Source organism: Rissa tridactyla, chromosome Z (genome assembly GCF_028500815.1).
Source record: "Rissa tridactyla isolate bRisTri1 chromosome Z, bRisTri1.patW.cur.20221130, whole genome shotgun sequence".
Taxonomy (NCBI): domain Eukaryota; kingdom Metazoa; phylum Chordata; class Aves; order Charadriiformes; family Laridae; genus Rissa; species Rissa tridactyla.
The window spans coordinates 84,177,521-84,199,220 of NC_071497.1; the positions used below are offsets into that span (position 1 = coordinate 84,177,521).

At 52.9% G+C, this 21,700-nt stretch overlaps 1 protein-coding gene across 3 annotated transcripts in view; it reads right to left on the bottom strand.

The window, feature by feature from the left end:
* The window catches only part of LOC128902582 (zinc finger and BTB domain-containing protein 7C-like), a 163,495-nt gene extending 142,079 nt beyond the window's left edge, over positions 1-21,416 (bottom strand). The window contains exon 1 of one of the 3 annotated variants that reach the window (XM_054185848.1): positions 21,361-21,416. The gene's annotated coding sequence lies outside the window, so the exon portion shown is untranslated. Of the gene's footprint in view, positions 1-5,249; positions 5,364-20,524; positions 20,578-21,360 lie in introns of those variants that run through there. The other 2 variants (XM_054185849.1, XM_054185852.1) reach the window with 2 other exon arrangements.
* Positions 21,417-21,700: the final 284 nt, after the last annotated feature.

Below are 21,700 nucleotides of genomic sequence, written 5' to 3' on the forward strand. Positions count from 1 at the left end.
GGAATTAGGTGCTGCTGGTCATTTTTTCTTCCAAATTGGTGCTCTGTTGAGTGGACGTTGTCCAGCCAACACCTTTGATAGACAGCCTGATGCTGGGCACCAACGCAGCCTCGTAGAAACATAGCTCTGTACTCGGAGCATTGCTCGCTCTTACTCCTGCGGTCCTTGGAGGCAATTAAACGATAGCGCTGGAAACATAAATCCTTCAGCATATGGGAGGAAAACTGCCAAGGAGGTTCTGAAGGCCTGGTGGCTTTGGACCACAGAAAGCACGGAGTATACAGCATTTAAATACCATTAGGAATGGAGGAGCAGCAGGAAAAGAGGTTAGATCAGATAAAGCAAACCCAATTCCACTCAAGAAGGGAGATGGTGTAGAAAATTCAAATATATGATCCCCTACCCTCAGCCAGCTCTTCAGATGGTGTATATTGGCCAAGCTCCCCAGAGCTCTGCTGATAGCCACCCGCCAAGCGCCAGATCCAAGCGTCTAGGACTCTTCTGAGCATTTGTCAGAGGTTTTGCTTACTTTTATGTTTTATTTTTGACCGGGCCGGAAAGTACCTCAAATCAAAACGCACCATGCCCTTTAGCGCACATTAAAACCGAGAGCTATCGGAGACAAATGTCAAAATTTTAATAACGGGCTAGATCCTCATCAGGTCAAAAACCATCTGCCACCCTCCCCGTGTCCCCTCTGTCCAGGCATGGATTACGGCTGACAGCACGGTGCCAGCCCCACTGCCGGCTGTCCCAGCGGTGGGAATTTGGGGGGGGCTGCTGGGTAGGATGGCGGCGCTGAGTAAATCAAAATACAGCGAGACAGTGTGTCATCCTAAGAGCCCATTTCAGCCTCAGACACCCGTCAGCGTTAGATACCAGGAGGCTCTTTATCTTGTCACCGGTGACTAAGAGCATCCATGGCATGACGGTACCACAAAAATACAGGTGATGGAAAATGGCCCTTTTCCAAGGAGGACGGATCTTTTATTACGCTCTGTTTATCTATTACTAAAGAGAAAGCCATGAAGCATGCGATCCTTTTAGGTTCTCTGAATCCACTTAGATTTTATCTCTGGAGACGGAGCTTTCCAGGAATGAAATAGCTGCAAGACACAACGTGGGTGAAACGAAATCAAACAGAGAGTCTCCAACATGAAAGGCAAACTAAAAGGATGACAGCACTAGTTATACGGACGGAGAAATAAGGAGGAAAGGAAATTAAAAGCAATTAAAGGGAATTAATTAGAAGGTATGATGGAACTATGAAAGAGGAAAAACAGCTATGCAGAGTTCACTAAATACCCCAAACTTTTAATTGTCACACTTGGAACTGCAAGCCCTGGAGGTTCAAAACCCCTGTGGCAGTTTCCAAAAAAAATTCCCATGGCTTAAGCAAATCACTTCTTTGCCTCTAAGTCTGCATGGCGGACAAGTTTCTGAGCTTCTCCTTCAAACCATGAAGGCAGCAGACCATCTTGCTCTCCCCTTCACTCCACCGGCCAAAGCGGACAACCCACACCAGCATCCAATGCGAGGAGTTGGGGCTTCAAGTAGAGTGTTGATGCCCTTGTCCCCAGTGCTGGGATGAGTTATTTGCACCTACCCAACGTTCCTGGAAGGGTTTTCAAAGGGCCCTGGGGTGGTGGGGCCACCGTCGGCGCTTGAAGTCACCAGGCTGAGACCAGCCGCTGGGTTAGTCCCAGGGGAGACGACTATCAGCTGTAGCATCTTGCCTCTCGTCAAAATCCAGTGCCCGCATTTCCCACTAAAATCTAACAGTCCTTCTCAAAGGATCACAGAATGGTCTGGGTTGGAAGGGACCTTAAAGATCATCTAGTTCCAACCCCCTGTCCTGGGCAGGGACACCTCCCACCACACCAGGTTGCTCCAAGCCCCGGCCAACCTGGCCTTGAACCCCTCCAGGGATGGGGCAGCCACAGCTTCTCTGGGCAACCTGTTCCACTGCCTCACCACCCTCACAGTAAAGAATTTTTTTCCTAATATCTCATCTAAACCTCCCCTCTTTCAGTTTAAAACATACTCATCCTCCTCAGTTCTGAACTGGAATAACGATCTAAATCAAAACATTGCCATGAAAAGAGCTGCACAGAGCAGGAGCCCCCAGTCTCTCCACGTCTTCCCTTTGCCAACTGCCTTGGCTTTACCCATGAGAAGTACGGAAGTCCCCTACGGAGATTAAAACGTCCTTTATTAAGGGAATAGTGTTGATGGCTGGGAGGAACAACAAGAGGTCATAAAAAAAGCAGGCAGACATTGTTTGTCTTGGCCTCCTGGACATGTATTATTTTCCTGGGATGCAAGCTCAGGCCCCAAGCCGAAGGCAAGGGTGCATGAAATGGAGACGGGGCCGCCTTGCCAACGCGGGGTTTGTTTCGGAAGAAACTCCTCACCCAGCATTTCCGTGCAGGAAGGAGACAATGGGGCAGCAAAACCAGAGCTGCCGGACGGTGCTTAGAAACCAACGGCCAAATCCTTCAAGCTTGGGTTGCTTGCATGGGGTCCATGCAGAGCCCCAAACAATCCACATGGGGAGATAGTCAAGGTCTAAACCTCCTTATGGTCCCCTCACGTTCTCCATCCTTATGTACCGTGGTCACCTCTATCAGCTACAAGGCGGGTCCCATATAGACATAGGAACTATGCAAAAGGCTCCACCTCCATCCCCTGCACCAGCATCAGCCCTGCTGCCCCCTCTGCCCTGGCCCTTACTTGATGCCACTCGTCTTCAGGGACCCACAAAGCCTTGATTGTGTTTAATTAAGTGACCGCACGCTGATTTACACAACTTAAACCCTGTTTCCAAACACGCAGGCTTCAAGCAGCTCGCCCCAGTGACAGAATCACGCTGTTACTATGAAAGGGAGAACTTCATTATCTGTTACCTCTTACAATTCAGAATTTTAAAAAAAAAAATACCTTTTTTTGTTTTTTATAAGGCAGGGCTAACGTGACATGAAAAACCATTCATTTTCAACGCAAGCCTAGGGAGGAATTTTTTTTTTTTTTTTTTTTTTGCTTGAAAGACAGACTATTTCATGCTTTGAAGTTAATTACAACTATTTTGCTTTACACATCACTCGCTCAGGAAGTTACGAGCCTTCCAGATCTCCCTGGTTTCTTCAGTATCGAGACAGACCAAGGTTTGAAAGTCACAGCTGTCACAAGCCCGGCTTCCATTAGGAAGATTAATCTTCCCCGAGATGCAGCTATGGGAAGGTCTGAAGCACAGGGTTGGATCCTGCTGCCGCTTACACGGCATCAACAGAATGGCGCGAAGACAAGGAAAAGCAAACCTAGGCTGGTGAGCATCAAACCTCCTGCCGTGGGACCGGACAGGAGCAAGGCAGTAGAAAAAATCAGCTCTTTGGGACATTTCAGCAGAATATTTACGCCCCGCGTAGCGAAGCAGAGCCCTGCTCCGGGGCTGGGTCTGCCAGGCACGGCGGCAAGTCAATAACGGATTTATAGCAATAATCAAACCGCGATTGGAAAAGTCATCAGAGCATCTACCAGCGGTCGTGTCTACGCGGCGGGATGGGAAAGCTTCAGCTGCTGGTCCCTGGGGACACTCATGGAGACCCACTGCTGCTCATATGGCCACCTCCATCCCTAAATTAGGGGAACCTCCCAATTCCTCAGTGCTATACGAACTCAAATAACAAAGCGATGAAGGAACAGCCCATCCCACAGCAAACACCAGGCTCTGCTGGGACAAGCGGCTTGCGAACACGACCCTGCAAACAGCCCGCACCTCCTTTTCTTCCCCCCCACCCCGCTCGCCCTCCGTCCCCAGGAGCAAAATAACGTAGCTTTGGGCTTTTCGTTCAGAGAAGAACATCTAACACGAGGAATCGGGGTCACACCATCCTTCCCTGAGCGCCGCGTTGAGAACGCAGGCGGCACCTACGCGGGAGAACAACGTTTAAGCCGGCAGATCGCAGGCCAATTCAAAGCAAACCCTGAAGAGTCACCAGGGAGCTCTTAGATACTCCTACACACACAGACACCAAAGGGGCAGGAGAAACGGCTCGGCAGACGAGGAACTGGGAGTCCCCTGAATGACGGGCTGCACTCGCGGCGGAGTTGGTACTCAGAGCGATCAGCGCGCAAAGCCTCCTGCCAGCAATTTGGAGGCAAATATAACCAAGAGCGGGTTTTCGGCTGGTGGGTTTTCAAGACGCGCCTGAAAGGCAGAGGGCTTTCAACTTCCCAAGCTGAAAATCAAGGAGAAAAATCCACGAGTAGCGAGGTTCTGCCCTAGAGCAGGAAGAGCGTCGTCACCGCAACGCCTGGTCTTGAACCGCGCGCGGAAAGAGCTGGTGGTCTTCAACCAGCTTCAAGCCACCGCAACACGGGTTTGGGGGACAAAGCGCCTGTTTTGGTGGGGTTTTTCTGCTTGCCAAGTTAGGCCGCTTTGTCAATTAGCCCGTCTCCCGCAGGGACCCCAGGTCAGGAGCGCATGAGTTACAGCTCAACCGCATCTGCGGCGACCGCTGCTGAATTCAGAAGGTGCAGAAAGACACTGCCCTTTAATTTGGGGAACCTGCAACGGATTAACGTTACCTTTTCCTTAGAAAAGCAGCAGAATTCAGCTCACACATTAAAAGGCAGCAGCCGATCAGAGATTAGCATACACTTTCCACTGCACAGGGCCATCATCGACAAAATAACTGTAAGCTTTTTTATTTTTAAAAAAAAAAAATGCACAGTTTCTACAGAATTATCCTGCCTCCGGGCTCCACGGAGTTTGCAGCGCCCTGTATTTGTTTCCCAGCCGAGACAATTGCAAGTTAAGCGTTCGCTGGGGTCGTTGCTGCTACAGCGATTGTGCAGCTAAATAATTCAGTGACCAATTACTGTGGAACAGTACCGCTCCCCATCCTTCGAGCGGCGATCCGGCATCCAGGCCGAGAGATTCCAGCGGAAAGGAGCCCACGAGAAGCCTTCGTTTGACGCAAAGGCATCGACTCGTGCACCACTTCTGTGTAATATACGGCTTATCGACCGGAAGACAAGGTATACGGCGTCTTTTATCACATGCTAAATAAGGGCTGGAATGAACGGCTGCTTGCCTCTAGGCCACCCGTTTGATTGCCACCGAAGCAGACTGGTGAGGGCAGAAGGTCCTGCCCATGGGATGGCTCCTTGGTGAAAAGAGCTGCTGATCAGCTCAAGAAAAATAGAAAGGACAGCCTCACGCCGATTCCGCGGCCAGATCAGCAAACCTGGATTTCTCCCCTGTCCCCAAAACGGACGAGACACCACCGGATTTGATGCTTTCACCATCAGGGCCGCCTCACCAAACCAGCTTTCCAGCCAGGGGGCAACCAGTGCTCTCCAGCTCAGATCCGTCCCGCTCGGGATCCTGTCCTCCCGCTCTGCCTCCGCGCCCGGATCGGGACCTGAAAAAAAATGCAGCTGCTCTCATTTTTAAAAGACTCATCGATACACGGCATGCGCGACCAGCTGCCCTCTTGGCTACGAGACAGGAGCTTATTTAAGGGCTGAACCTGATCTTCTCCGGGCAGGGCACCACCAGAGCTCACCCAGCCCACCTCCATCGCCGCGGCTCGGCAGAGGAACACGCCTGGTTTTGAAAGATATCCCTCCTGCCTACTCGGTTCCTTGGTTGCGCGGCTTTAAAGCTTTCCTCCGCGCAGCTATAAAAGGGTGTGAGAAAACTTGGAAAGGAAACCCTGGGTGGTACAGACAACTGGAACAAGGAGCAATCTGTGCCCAGGGCAGGGGAGGGGGTGGCAGAGCCCACACGGTGCCACGCTGAATAGCTGCCGGGGGAGGAAATGACACACCGCACTATCCTGCTTTTGTCCAGGGGCGAGACCAAAACGCTTCAGAAGAGAGAAAAAAAACCAAAAACACACAAAACAAAACACAAAAAGGGATTATTCTGGCTTGTGCTGCTCCCTCCTCTCCCCTCCCTGCCGCCCCCGTATCCTCACTCCTACGGACCACGGGGCATCGCGGCCCGAGCGGCATCTGGTTCGCTTTAGCATCAGGCTTGTACTTTTACGCTCCCCAGGTTTCTCCCCGCTTGTTGCTTTTTAATGAGGAATCGTGGCCAGGAAGCCAGCCGGCGCGGGGTTCGGCCGGCCGGCAGAGCCAGGGCATGGGAACGCTCCGCTCCGCTGCTCCTCGCAGCGAGCCGCCAGCGAAACGCCGCGGGCAGGGAGAAGGCGGCAGCGTCCTCCAAGCCCTGCCCAGGCTGCCCTTGCGCGAGGTGCCACCAAGCACGCCGGCCGTGGTGGCCAACGCTGGTGGTTCCGCCCCCCCCGCCCCCGGCTCCCAAAGGGCTGCGATTACAGCAGAGTCCCAGCTGCGCTCACCCGAAAAATAAAGTCGTAAAAACCTTTCACCTTCATCGTTTCAAAGAAAAGCTCAAAAACGTGGTGTTTTCCAATGCCACGAGGTTCACTCTTACCTTCGCCACGTCCCACGCTCAGGGATGTCCTCTCCTGCTCCCCCATCTCAGACAGCACTCCATCACATCAGCCTCATGCTGGGGGGCTTCTCCAGAGTCCACCACCAGGATGATCCCCCCACCCCTCCTACCCACAGGCTCCTCTCCTCCCTCCCCACAGCTGAGGCTCATCCTCCAGCCACCTCCAGGTGAGATCCTTCACCTGCAGCTCACGAACCATCTCCCACAGGCCCAACCACTCTTTCAAGCCCCACCCCATGGCATCACACATTTTTTCCCATATCTCTCTTTTTCCTATTGTTTCAGTATTTTATCCATCATGTCCTCCCCTGTAAGAGGACCAGAACTCATGCTTTACTCCTCACCCAAAACTACCTCCATGTCTGAGCCACCTTTCACTCTTCTCTTCAGGTGTAATGAAAACAAGCAAGGCACAAATGCCATTTTCTTATACATTAAGGTCAAGAAGGAACCAAAAAAACCTCTACTGCTGCCGGACGGTACATCTTATTAAAAAGAAAATGCCACAGGAACCCCAACTAAACAACTGTCCATAGACACAAGTTCTCCTCCTACATCCCATGGGCAATTCAAAAGGCCTCAGGCAAGATTAAGTCAAAAGATGGACCGAGTAGCACAGGAGTCAGGGAAGGGTGAATATTGTGGGACAGATCCACTCTGGTGGGACTTCAAAAAAAAGCTGATAACCTAAAGCCAACTTGCCAGCAGAAGAACCCATATCAGACAGGAAGGCAACCCCAGCTGATGTTCCTCTGTACTAATGGAGGAGCTGGAGGGACAGTGAGGACAATTAGGCTGAACAGGGTAAAAAAGGTTTCTGCTGAGTCCAGGATGACTCCCCGGCTTTCTACTCGTCACACCACGGCTCAAAAATCTCCTGCTTAAATGTAGTCACCAACACATCCAAGGCTTGGTCCAACCTCAATCCAGGTACTCAAAGCTTATGATGGAGAAAAGACACCAGGGTGCAGGAAGAGCTGCGCGCTGGTTTTCCCTGGAGGCACAGGGCACCCTACCCATGCACGGGGACCTCCTGGGGCAGAGCAGAGCTGCCCAGACCTAGAAGACAACACCGATCACTGCTTCCCGGGCTTTGCCCAAGACCATGAGCACGCCCTACCAAGCACGGGGCACACAAGAGAAGCCACCACGTCCATCTTCAGCTGGTGTCAAACATCACAGCATCCCTTCAGCCCAAAGCAGCGCTGAGCCCACCTCAGGGTCTGCTCTCCCTCTACAGACACCAACGCTCCTCCTGCATCCCACTGACCCCAGCCCCAGCTCTCAGAGCCACCCAGCAACCTCAGGAAGCCCGCAGCTACGCATGGCTGCAGCTCCCTGTTAACTGGAATCCAGCTAATTCGGCTACGTCCACGTGAGCCGTGATAACTCCAGCAATGCTACACCTGAGCAACCTGCCCCCGGTCACAGAGGATGCCTGCAGGAGAGCAAGACACCCTGTACCAGTTTCTCTGGGCACCTGCTAAAACCCAAAGCTTCCCCTTTCTTTCTTTCCTCTTTCAAATACGGAATAAGGCTTTTTTTTTTTCATTCCATCCATTTTTTCCAGGGTTAACGTGCAATCCCACCACTGTCCCCATCTCCACCAGCAAAGCGGAGGGTGGGCTGGGAGCAAGCACGTGGTTTGGGGATTGCTTTGGTGCCTTTGTCAGGTCCGACAGCCCCAGCGAGCTACAGCCCTTCTGCACACCAAAACTAGAGGCAGAAGAAGGTGAGAAGTGGGGCAGATGTCTCAGGTGAGGTCACACCAGCCTGCACAAAGTCACCTCACTTACTGCCTCAGCAAGGTGAGCCCCAAAGGGAAGATTGAAGATTTGCCACTTTCACATGGATCTTGCCCGAGAGGGGCTGCAAACCACCCCCATGGGGCTCTGCAGTGCTCAGCCTGGATTAAAGAGAATTCCCTTTTCCTTTGTCCCTCCCTGAAAACTCATATTGAGCAGCTCCACCTCCAAAGAAGAGCAAAACTTGACCACCGCACCTCCAGAAAACAGCAACAAGCAGAAGCACCACCACAGCCCCCTTCCCAAACACAACCGCACACCAAAGCTACCTACCACAATCCTGCCACCGGCATCCATCCTTCATCCACCTGAGAAAAGCTGTTCCATGGAGATACACTGCTTCCTTTATGCTCCTCATGAATTATTATTGATAACCTATAGACACAGTCGGCTGGCCAACCTGCCATGCCTGCAGCAGAGCCTCTTCTTGCTCAGCTGTTGAAGGATCTGACCTGGAGGTGACTAGATGATGAGCTTCAGCTGTGGGGAGGGTGGAGGAGAGCCCATGGGCAGGTGGGGATCATCCTGGTGATGGACTCTGAGGAAGCCCCATAGCAGAAGGTCAATGTGGAGATATGCCCAACACAGGGAAGAAGGAGAGGACATGCCTGAGCATAGGGGGGAAGATTTAGCCCTCCAGGTCACCTCAGTCACCTGGGTGTCCCCCAGGACTTGACTCACCAGACACTCATTAGCCACCTCAGCCACCCAAGGCACCACCAGCCCTGGGGCCAGCACGATGCGGGGAGCCCTGGGGAAGCATGGAAAGGCTGCGTGGAGCCGTTTGCTTCAGATTGCACTGTCTGAAGGTTTGCATATTTGGAAAGACATAAAACCATCCCGTAATACTAACGAAAATAGCTTAAGACCGAAAGAGAAGTGCAACTGCAACTATTTTGGGCGTGCGCATCCCCTGCTGAACCCACCACGGCGGTTGCCAAAAACCACAAAGATGTCCCCGTCCCCAGGAGCTCAAGGTGGAGCAGGAGAGGAGGCAGAGCAGCCAAGGGAAAGGTGTCCAGCAGTGGTATCCGAAGCAGCAGAAAAAAAAATAAGTGGTTTGTGTGTGGTTTGGTTTTTTTGTTGTTTTTTTTTTTTTTTTACGAGCCACACCTGCACATCGTCCACCCATTCGTTCCCCTCCAGACTCATCCAAACACACATGACTTGCAAGACGCTTCCCAACAAGGAGCAACTTTGCTAAGAAAAAGAATAGAGCCCTCAGCGAAATTAGCTTTTTTGTCTCCCGAATAGGCAATTATCTCTTGCAAAACTATGCAATTCTAAAAGACGGGAGAGGCGATATTAAGCTCTACGAAAATGGTGCCTTTAAAGTACAAACTGTTGCAACGTTTGAAAATAACACGGGGGATTTTCAGCCGTGGAAAAAACGGGCCTAGTTTTTATTTTACGCTTGCCAGGCATAGCGGGCTCCAACAGAGATGACCTTAAAAAAATCACAACCGCGGCTGTATTACATACAGCACCCCATTTTTCAGATTATTTTAGAGGAGGTGCAAATGATCTGCTTCCCCGTTCCTCCTGAAGCCCCCATAGATAGGGCTCTAAAGATGACCGAGCAACCAAGGTATACCTGTAATATACATAAAACATATACCAAACTGCAACATATACCTCATAGATGGCGGTGTCATGTGGCTAAAAATATTCTTGGTGTTTATTTGGGACTGCCTACGGAAGAAAACCCTGATGTTCCTATCCTCGTGGCATCCTGGGCGCGCTAGATGAATATCAAACCATCTTCATTGCCCACCATCAACACACGGAGCTATGAAGTAGACAGATGCAGACAGAGATAAGGGAACGTTTTTGGAGATCAGTAGGAGAGCCCTTGTCAAGGCACAAGCTCCGGGATGCAGCGAATTGAAAGGCAAAGCAAGAGACTTGAGATTTACATCCCAGATCAGGCTGCGGAGCGTGAAGCAATAACGGTGGTTCTGGGATAGCGCAGGCAGCAAACTGCCTCTAAAGCGACTTCTTCAGACAGGCAAAGCAGGCAGGAATGAAGCAGGCACAGGTCTATGCAGATTCCAGCCCATGACACACTCGGCAGAGATTAAAAAGTCTAAGTGCTTTCTAAAGAACGAGAAGAAGGAAAAAAAAAAAAAAAAAAAAAAAAAGAGCCGCTTCGCTCGTTATTTCATTTCTTTTTAAATGAAAAAAGAAAAGAAGCAGCACCTCCGAGAACAGTTTCAGGGATGCCCCTCCTGCATGTCTGCTCTCCCCCAAAACCATCAAAAGAACCGAGCTGAAGGTGAAGGAGTTTTCCAGGGGTAAGGAACCGCACGGCTTTGGAAATCCCATGGGAAAATGGATTCCTTCTTATGCCTGAGCATGTCACACCCTCGACCTGTCCTGCCACCGGGATGACCAACCCAGCCCGGGACGACCCCATCCAGATCCAGAGTGGGCACAAAACCATCCCAACGTTTTGCAGGAAACACTATGCATAAATGCCTGCACACAACGAATGCAAAATTATGCAGCTAATTTGCATGGGTAATTGCTATGAATTAGTATGCAATTGGCCAATTAGATTCCGTTCTTGCATGCATGCGGTTTCTAAATTCAGGACTCATCATGGAGCGATGTCCTGGTTTGATACGCGGTCCAGCCGATGGGCTGTCTCCAAGTTCCGCTCCCAACCTCCAGATCATCATAGAATCATCGAATGGTTTGGGTTGGAAGGGACCTTGAAAGACCATCTAGTCCAACCCCTCTGCCATGGCCAGGGACATCTTCAACTAGATCAGGTTGCTCAGAGCCCCATCCAACCTGGCCTGGAATGTTTCCAGGGATGGGGCATCTCCCACCTCTCTGAACAACCTGTTCCAGCTCTCATACGGGTTTCCATCAGAAGTATGGGCTAAAAACAGTCACTGATCCCAGATTTCAGTAAATTCACGGGATTTTACCTACAAGGGATCTCTAAGATGAGCTAACCTCGCCTGAATCCGAAGAGCGGAGCCTCATGAAGCTCAGATGTGACATTAGAGCTAAAGCACGTTTTTCAGGAAGACACCCAATCCTGAACTAAAGACGATGGAGAACCCCTCCCATCCCTACACAAGCATGCCAGCAGCCTGTCTGGAAATTTATAAAATGTTTCGCACATCCAGTTAAAAGACGCAACGGAAACTCTTTTATTCCTCATCCACAGTGCATGTGCTCCAAGGACTTGAGAGGGTATCGGGAAGGACCAGCCATCCCCACCAACTTGGAGGCAGCACATTTCTTCAAACTCCCTTTTCACCTCTAGACACGACCTGGCAGAGTCCAATCAGGGAAGAAATAACGAAGAAAAGAGTCTCACAACAAGCCTGGTTTGAAGCCCCTCCCGGAGGACAAGGTGGGTTGCACGGATTCAGGATAACAGAGAGCAGGACGGGGGACTTGACCCTGATCCTTGCCCTTCCCCAGGTTCTCTCCTGGGGCTTCGGACCCCAAGGACAAGCAGCCACTCTTCCAGGCAGAGCTTCTTCGCCTCCGATGACTGCGGAGGTCTGAAGTTCATCACGGAGAGAAGAGCCTGGTGAGCTGTGAGCCCACTTTGGGGAGCCCGGGAGATGGCAGGGGACTTGGACCATGCCAGACCCCCGTGGCTGTGTGGCATTTTCCTATTCCCGCAGAGAACGGCAGGGAGGAGAAGGCGCAGGAGAGGACAGGAGCACCGGGGAATGACTAAGTCCCATTAGCAGCACTGGGGTTGCCAAGCAACTGGGAGGCACCGGCGAGAGACAGTAGGGACCGGGGCCAAAATTGCAGCAGCACCGAGACCACCAGGGCGAGATGGGCGAGAGGAGGTTCAGAACCAGCCAGTGGTCAACCCCCATGCACCCACCGGCCACTCCTCCACCCAAAAACACGCCCTCGAGGTCCATCTCATGAAGGGTGCTCATGCAGCAGGACCACCTGTGAAGGCGAGGATGTCCATACTCATGCCACCAAGGAAGGCACCACCATGCCAAGTTGGGTGGGGTGAAGAGGAGCGTTATCTCCCGAAAATCCTGCCACCGGTGCCCCGATCCCCCACACCTCGGTCCCCTTTATCCTGCATCCCTAGGCAGCAACAATGGAAAGTCACAGCAGATTTCCCCTCCGACGCTGCGTTAACTCTTGCCAAAACAGAGGAAACTCAAGACTGGACGATGACTTTCATTTCCTCTTCTGTTTGTTCTTGGAGGAGGGGAGGGGGGTTTGATTTCTCTCTTTCTTTTTAATGCCTTTTCCTGCCTTTGAGCCTCCCAGAAGAGGAGCACCCCAATGGCACGCTCATCCGCGGATGCCAAAAGGGAAGCTCAGTGCTTGGCACAGCAGCATCTTCCCCAATTACTCATGTTTCAAAATCAAAAGTGCCTTTTTCCTCTATTCCTCCCCCCCAAAAAATCCAAGCGATCCAGCAATTCAGCTTGGCCGTGGGACAAATAGCTCCAGTACCGCATCTTTTTTTACCCCCAGCTCTGCAGCAAGCGCATCCTGGGGAAGCGGTCCAGGTCCGATACGGGTTACGGTGTGAAGGGCTGCTCAGCATCACCAACCCCGAGATGCCACCACCACCCTCAGCCCATCCACAGCCAGGGCTGACGGCACTTTGCTCCAGGGCTTTGCTAAAGGCTCCAACTTGTTTCTCTAAAGAAGCTGTTGGTGTAAATAAGATGACCTCCAAAGCCACTGTGAAGATGCTGTGAAGATACCACCCTCCTCCTCCCTGCTTCACCCTAGACGCTGCGTATTAAGGCGATAGTTTTTCTACCTCTCGCTTTCAGCTGGGATTGCACACTCAAACCAAGAGCAAACAGGTATTTTACAGGGATGGCCGGCCATTTCTTTACAATTCAAAGCCCGATAAAGATAATGGGCTTAGAATAACCCCGCACGCAGAGCCCCGGTGAGGGTCTGCTCCTGAAAATCAATGGATTATCCAGGCGAACAAAATCACTCACACTTGGAAGTGGTGTGAGCTCGGTCCATAATAAAAGGCATTAAAAAAGGCATCAAAAAATAACACGGGCGGTGCTGCAGGAGTACATCCGTACACGTACACATGAAGCTGCTGAAGTGAGACGCTCGAGTTGCATCAACATCACAAAAAAATGAGGGTAAGATCCTCTTTTTCCTATTTCGAAGGGGAATCATAAAACCAATTATTTGTAAACTGACCCTAAATTAATTTCCAGCTTGATGGTTATTTTGCGACGCCTGTCGTTAGCGTGGGCCACTTTAAATTTACGACCTGAACCCGGTACGTTCCTGTGTCGTCATATGAGTTGCACGTTATCAAAGGGCTCATTTGTAACCTCATCATTGGAAACGGTCATCATTAAAGAAACCCTGCTGCTTGTTTCCCACTTACAATTTCACATGGCGTCTCCGTGCTTCTCAACAGGCTGGCCAAGAAGTGTTTGTCTTCTTGGGGGAAAAAAAAAAAAAAAGAAATACTTTTAAACAGAGTCTCAGGGATAAATTTAATGAATCGACAGCACCGGCCAACACCAGGTCCGCACCAACGCCCGGTGCCTTTGGGTTAAAGAGAAGACCAAGGCCCCCCGGTACCAAATTCCAGCCCCTAAAAGATACTCCAAGCTGCAAACATCCAAAAAAGGACGATTTATAAAGGCAGGGCTGACAGGCGGAGCGCTGCCGGCAGACGGCAATGCAATAACAACGCTGCCTGCAAATCCCCGCTGAGCAACTCCAGTGACTATCATCAGTCATGTTTCTCTTCTCCTCTATTTAATTGACAATCAAGATGCTTAACAGCGACAATGAATACCCTGAAACGTTTTCTCTTGCATCACCGTGATTAACTTCTGGAACTTAATTCTCAAGCTGCAAACGGTCACCAATTTTAGTGAATCTTCTGGATTTTAACCTCAAGCTCACTGCTGACCTAGCTGAGGTCACCCTGCTCCTGCCCACCCTTTTTTGGTTTTACTTTGATCGTGCGTTCATCACAAAGCCAGGCAACCTAAAAATAAATCCCCTGAAGGGATTTATATTTAAAAGTTGCCAGTGGCTTCTTGCTCGTGTCTCTGTGCCAAGGTACAACATGCTCTACAGAAGGGCTCGTCTTCGTTGCAGTCATGGAGTTCATCACCTGCCAATTAGCTTGAGGTCCATACATTTGCTAATGCTGATTTGTTTAGTCCCATCAGATTTGATCACGCATGCAAATCTTCAGGTCTTACGCTAGGCAAAGCCTGGAGAAAGGAGAAGGCCTGAGCCCATAAATAAATAAAAATATCATTTGGGGGTTAAACTGAAAATAGAGGGCAAGAAGTAAACTTTTCTCCTCCCTCCCAACCTCCTCCTGTGCTGCGTGTTGTTAAACATGATGCAATGGGAAGGTTCAGCCAGTGTTGGAAAGGCTTCTTCCACCAGGAACAGAGACCAAGAGGTCCTACAGGGCCAAAGGCCATCTTGCAGACTGGTGAATCTCGCCTGCATTAGACCCAAAATCTGCAAGAAGTAGCCACAACAGGATGGGAGACACCACTTTTCTCGGCAAATCAGTACCCCAAAAGGTTACTTACGACTTTCTAGAGCATCATTCGCCCCAGCACCCAAAAGGACCCATGTCCATCTTGGGAATGCTTGGCTGGCAGAGGTGACAACTTTGAGATAAGCCATAAAGCTGCTGGGTTTGCCCACTGGCAGACACCCACGGCAGAGGGGTTGGAACTAGATGATCTTTAAGGTCTCTTCTGACCCGAACCATTCTATGATTCTATAAATCAAATGCCCACGTCACGTTCATAGGAGATGCCCTGGCCAGTTTCTAATAGGATTCATCCTATTTCTGGACGCAAATTTTCCCTGCAGCTCCAAGTGGAGGCAGTAATTCTGCATTTCAGGTCCTGAACTGTGGTGTAGTTTTGTTATTAAACAGTTGATGCTGCCTTGAAGCCTGGGAGCAGCGTTTTACGTGCCTCTGAGGGTTTATAGAACATTTGGGCGTCATTTCTGATGAATGGCTCTGCATAAATGTTAGATCTCCAACCCGTCGCTCTTGCAAATACTCTTATTTTTTTTTCCTTATTTATTTGTATTGCAGTAATTCATTCAGGTGCCAACCATGACTGAGGCCGTGCTATCAATATGCAGCCTGACAGCAGCAGCAAGAGGCAGCACCAGCTCTACAGACCACACAGGAGAAAAGGAAGCACCATGGCTGCCATTGGCGGAGAATGGAGGTAACACCAGAAGATGTCCCCAAATCCCAAGAAAAACCCCAGCAAAACAAACAAAAAGAGAACCCCAATCCACAGAGCATCCGTCTAAGCGTTTAACCAGAAGAGGACCACAGAAGCCCCATCTCAGGTAGGACAAGGAGCCTCAGACAGACCTTTCATATTGAGACACAAGTCCCACCAAAACACCTAGACCACAACGAGAGCAACTAAAGGCCATCAGCTCACGCCTCTGCAAAGCCAGACCCAGATAAAGCTGTCCTTGCTGGGACAGCCTCCCTACCCACCCTGTTCCCTCTAGGAACAACAAGCACGCCCAACGCGTGCTCCAGCGCTGATTTGTATGGACCGGCAGGATGAGATGCTATCAGCCCATACCACTCCTCTTCTCTATAAGTGCCCCGAGGCGGCGTGCAGGCTCTGCTGCTGGTGAGCAACGCAGAAGCGGTGAGTGGATTTGCAATATCCCAGCTCTGGTCTGGCAAGGCGCAGACCTGCACCACACTTGACCTTGACGAAGCCAACATGTTGTCCAAAAGCAGGTTGACGTGGCCCAGCAGCACCCATGAGAATGTGGGCTAACTCCACATCTGTGGCCAGGCCCTGGATCACCTCCTCTAACCATGCCAGATGTTTGTCACACTGCATGAAGGATCACGCGTGTGGACAACTACTACGGGTTGTTGGTGCCACCGCGAGCCGCAGCAGCCAAGGTGACACCAGCATGGGCTGGACCTCCAAGCCATGGGGGTCTGCCAAGAGCCTGGCCCTGCTCCTTGGGAATTGCACCACCACCTGCACTGGAGGCAGAGCTGGGTCCTGGTTCTCCTTGCCACCAGGAACAGGCAGTGTCACCTCACCCATTTGAAGTCTTTCTTCTGAGCCCCGCTCTTACAGCGACTCCCTTTGCTCCTGGAGATCCACTGGAGAGGAAACCAGCAGCCTGGCAAGCTCCACCGTTCCCCACCCGCCTGCTCCTTCCTCCTCCTCCAAAAGAAAAAATGCAAACCCTTTCAGGCCAACGAGCTTAGGTAAACAAGCCAACGCACCTCCTCCCAACGACGACAACGGAGGACTAAAATCTAATTAAATAAATGAGACGGATTCAGAAGAACGAGGAGGGTTGTTTCGCCGAGCTGGTCGCGGTGAGATTAAAAGCAGAGCGAGACCCGGATCCCTTTTCACCCGAACGCTGTAAAACGAGTGGCACGGACCCAGCAGAGCTTAAAATACACGGCAGGGCACACCCTTCCCTCCAAACACACCTGCCACTTTTTTTTCCCCCTCCTTTTCTCTCTCCCACATCCTCTCTGGAAAAGCCAAACTTCATACCTTGCAGAACCGAACTATTTCCTTTTTTATTCTAATATTTCCTTTTTTTTATTTTTTTTACAGGCGACCATCTGGGAGCAGGGAGGGGAAAGGAAGCCCTGGAGCTTTTCAGACACAATAAAAAAAAAAATAAAAATAAAATAAATAAATGTATGATTAAAACCAAAAAGGATAAACAAACAAACCATGTTACCCAGAATAATGACTTCAGGGAAAAGCGCCAAAAAAATTGTATAAGCTTCTGGAGCGTGGCAGAAAAGAACGGAGAGTCCCCGCCGCCGAGGAGAGAGGGCTGCTGCGGTGGGAGGGCGGCTGGGACAGCAGGGATGCTCTGGGCGATGAAGGAGAAGGGTTTCACAGAGATTTAGCTGCCTAAATAAGTCTTCAGGCACCTGGTTCTGGTAACTGCAAAGCCCCGGTCTGGGCAAACTCAGAACTTTTTGATAAGGCTTAATCACCCCTCTGCTCCGCTCTGGGGAGACCCCCCTGCAGTGCTGCCTCCAGCTCTGGGGCACCAACAGCAGAAGGACACGGAGCTGTTGGAGCGGGGCCAGAGGAGGCCCCGGAGATGCTGGGAGGGCTGGAGCCCCTCTGCTGGGAGGACAGGCTGAGAGAGCTGGGGGGGTTCAGCCTGGAGAAGAGAAGGCTCCGCGGAGACCTTCCAGTCCCTCAAGGGGCTCCAGGAAAGCTGGGGAGGGACTCTGGAGCAGGGAGGGGAGCCGTGGGACGAGGGGGAACGGTTTTAAACTGGAAGAGGGGAGATTTAGATGAGATCTGAGGAAGAAACTCTTTACTGGTGGTGGGACACTGGCCCAGGTTGCCCAGAGAAGCTGTGGCTGCCCCATCCCTGGAGGGGTTCAAGGCCAGGTTGGCCGGGGCTTGGAGCAACCTGGGCTGGTGGGAGGTGTCCCTGCCCAGGGCAGGGGGGTTGTATTAGATCCACCTGTACTGATTCCAGGGGTTGCCCCAACCCAGGTGCAGGACCCTGCACTTGGTCTTGTTGAACCTCACGAGGTTCACATTGGCCCGCTTCTCGAGCTTGTCCAGGTCCCTCTGGATGGCATCCTGTCCCCCAGGTGTGTCAACCGCACCACTCAGCTTGGTGTCATCTGCAAACTACAAACCCCTCCGAGCTAGTCTTGTTTTACAGCTTCATCGTTTCCAGCAGCGGCATGCAATATTCCGTAGCGATGACAAACGGGGGGCACGCAGGGCGGTCGGCATTACCCAGAATCAATGGATTCCCCTGGAAAACGGAGAGCACAGAGGGATGCACCTATTGCTCCTGGGCCAGAAAGGAAGCATTTGTAGGGGGGGGACGCTTTGCACCCCAGGGTTAGCACCCTGATGCAACACCCTAAAAATAAGGGGGTGCAAGAGCCACATGAAAATTAAAATAGAATCATAGAATGGTTTGGGTTGGAAGGGACCTTAAAGATCATCCAGTTCCAACTCCCTGCCCTGGGCAGGGACACCTCCCACCAGCCCAGGTTGCTCCAAGCCCCAGCCAACCTGGCCTTCAACACCTCCAGGGATGGTGGGGAGGAGAGGGACAGCATTAAGACAGGGACAGCAGGAAACGCGGGCAGCGCAGGCAGCCAGGCTCCGGAGACACCGACACTGCAGCACAGAAGATAAATGACTGGCCCAAGGCCACGCAGCGAGGCAGTGTCCCCTCTACGTGACTTTCACTCCAGCACAGGATCACCAAGGGATCCTTCAACAAAACGTTATATCAGCTCCAAAATCGTGCGATTTATTTTACGCCCATACACACCCACACATATAAATGTAGTATTATTTTTTTTTGCCTCCTTTCTCCTCTATCCAAACCCATCAAACACATCTCAAAACCTCTCGCAATAACCCAAAAAAGTAAAAACTTCATATTTCTCCGCTAAAGGACAACTCACAAGGGGTTGACTTGCCTCCAGGAGCCGGGGCTTTGCAGGAAGCGGGATGCTGCCAACAGTCCGACCTGGAAAATCAGCGCCTGTATTTACAACCGCACGCCGAAGGATACTGCAAATATTCCCTAGAATCTACAAAACCCACCCCGACGATTGCAAGGGGAGCGGGGATGAATTAGCTGAAGTCTGTCACTTGGAGAAGTCACGCTGGAGGAGATCCACCCAGGTAATCCATCTTTCTGCTGTGTTATACAATGACACGGTAATGGCCAGCCCGGAGGGATTTCCTTCAGGAAAACTCAACTGTTACTAAAATGGTAAGTTAATATCGAGCAAGAACTCAGCCGCCGTTAGACCGAAGGATGGGCACGACAGGGAATAAAATATTACAGTCCCCATTCAAATATTTTTATTTATAAGAGCCGAAATAAATAGACCTATCTGCAGGCTGTAAAGAGAGGAGGCTGTGATGAAAAAGAAAAGAAAAAACCTGCACACATCGATTCCTTCTTTGCCGTTTTTCCTAATAAATAGCCCGGCACGGCTGTGCTGATGGGTGGCTGGGGTGGAGGAGGAGGGGCGGGGGGGGACGACACAGGACACAAATCTGAGCTCAGGCTCTGCCCTTTTGTGTTGATTAAAAGAAAAAAAAAAAAAAAAGAAAAGAAAGAAAGAAAGAAAGAAATTAAGAAGAAAGGAAGAAAGCCAGAAAAGTTATGTGGCTAATAAAGGGCTCTATTGTGCCATCAATTTTTTAAGGTTTAATGATTTCGGGAGGAAGTTCAGCTCAGCAATCAATAGCGCGATATGGGCAGAAGGAAATTCAGCGCCGGAGCCGCGGCGAGGGCTGGCGGAATAGGGGGAGTTCAGAGGAAGGGGGTTCCCCTTGCTCGGGGCAGAGGGGGGCTCCCGGGACCCCGCACAGGCCGGGCCTGTCCCCTGTCCTGCAGGGTTCCCCCCGTCCCCTTCAGCCGGCGCGGTGCGAGCTCCCCCTCCTGCCGCACGGTGTGTGCGGACAGGGGACAGCGGGGACGTTTGGGGGATGCCAGGACCCCTGCCAGCTGTGCGGGAGGTGGCAAGGCAGCCGTGCCAGTTGGGATGCTCGCCCCACGCTCCCCACGCCGGGGCTGAGATCATCCCTAGGATGCTCGTCCCACACTGAGCACCTCCGAGGGATGCTCGCCCCACACTGAGCACCTCCAAGGGATGCTCGCCCCATGCTCCCCGCACCGGGGCTAAGCACATTTCAGGGATGCTCCCCCCTACACTGAGCACCTCTGAGGGATGCTCGCCCCCCAGTCCCCGCACTGGGGCTGAGCACATCCCAGGGATGCTCATCCCACGCTCCCCGCACTGGGGCTGAGCCCATCCCAGGGATGCTCATCCCACGCTCCCCGCACTGGGGCTGAGCCCATCCCAGGGATGCTCGCCCCACACTCCGCACACCGGGGCTGAGCCCATCCCAGGGATAATCGCCCCATGCTGAGCCTGTCCCAAGGATGCTTGCCCCACACTCCCCACACCGTGGCTGAGCCCTTCCCAACGATGCTCTCCCCACACTCCCCGCACCGGGGCCGGGCCCGCCCCAGGGATGCTCGCCCCACACCGGGGCTGAACCCGCCCCAGGGATGCTCGCCCCACGCTGATCCCATCCCAGGGATGCTCGCCCCCAGGCTCAAGGGTCCCTGGGCAGCGGGGGACACACCGGCAGCCCCCCAGGTCCCCCTCCTCCGGGCAGCCCCCTCGGGGGGCAGCCAGCCCCGCTCCCACGCCGGCACTTACCGCATCGCCCGAGCTCGGTGCTGCCGCCGGGGAGGCAGGACGAGAGGTTATCCGGGGAGGGGTGAGGAGGTGCGGGCGGGGGGGGGATCCTGCGCCAGGCAAACCTAAGTGACACGGTGACACAGCGTGAAGCCCGTCAGCACCAGCGGGGACAACGCCTCGCCCGAGGTGCCACCCAGAGCCACAACCCGCCTCCGAGTTCCCACCGCGCTCGGGCAGCAGCCGGGTAAATAACCGGGATAAAAACCCACCCAGGGCTCCCCAGCACCGGAGGCGGGGAGGGGGGGGATGACCCTGAGCCACCGGGTCCCTGCCGAGGGGCAGAGGGGCCGCGATGGGGTCACACACAACCGCCCCCCGCCCTTTCCTCCGCGTCCTGTCCTTAATTACAAGTAAAAGCCGATCCTCTTAAGCCGGCGGGCGCTTGGCAGCGCTCGGCATCGCGCCGGCTGCGGCAGCAACTCCGGCAAAAGTTTTTGCCACCGTAGGGAAAAAAATAATAATTAAATAAAAAAAAAAATACTAATTGCTCAAGAAAAAAAAACAATAAAAATTATTAATAACAACTACCCGGTAAAAAGGAGGGAGGGGAAAACGGCAGACCTGGAAGGCGGGGGTGAGGGTGCTGCCGCAGCTCGGGGACCCGCCGGTGCCGCGGCCCCTCCGGGAGACCCGGGCACCGTCCCCCCCGTCCGGCGGAGGGAGGGATGGAGGGGCGGGAGGGGAGGCAGCCGCCGCCGCCCCACGCAGGAGCGTCCCCGCGGGGCGGGAGGAGGGCGCTGGGGACAGCGGGGGACCCCCCGGTCACCCCCCCCCCCGCCCGGTGCCGAACCCACCTGCCCGTCCGGCGGCGGCGCTGACCCGCGGCTGGCGGCGGCGAGCGAAGGGCCCGGATGTCGGTAGCCCGCTCCCTCCCCTCGGCTTGCCCCCCCCCGCCATCCTCCGCCGTTGGGGGGGATGGGGGGGGGGGTGTCACCGGCCGCGGGGGGGTGAGGGGGCGTCCCGCCGTCCCGCCCGCCCCGTCGGGGCGCCGGGCGCTGCCACGTGGGACCGGCGGGGGGGGGGGGGGGGGGCGCTAATGTGCGTCCCCCCCCCTCCCCGCGGCGGGGTTGACAGGTCCAAAGCCACGGCGGCGGACGGGCGGGTGGATCAGCCAATGGGAGGGAGGCGGGGGCG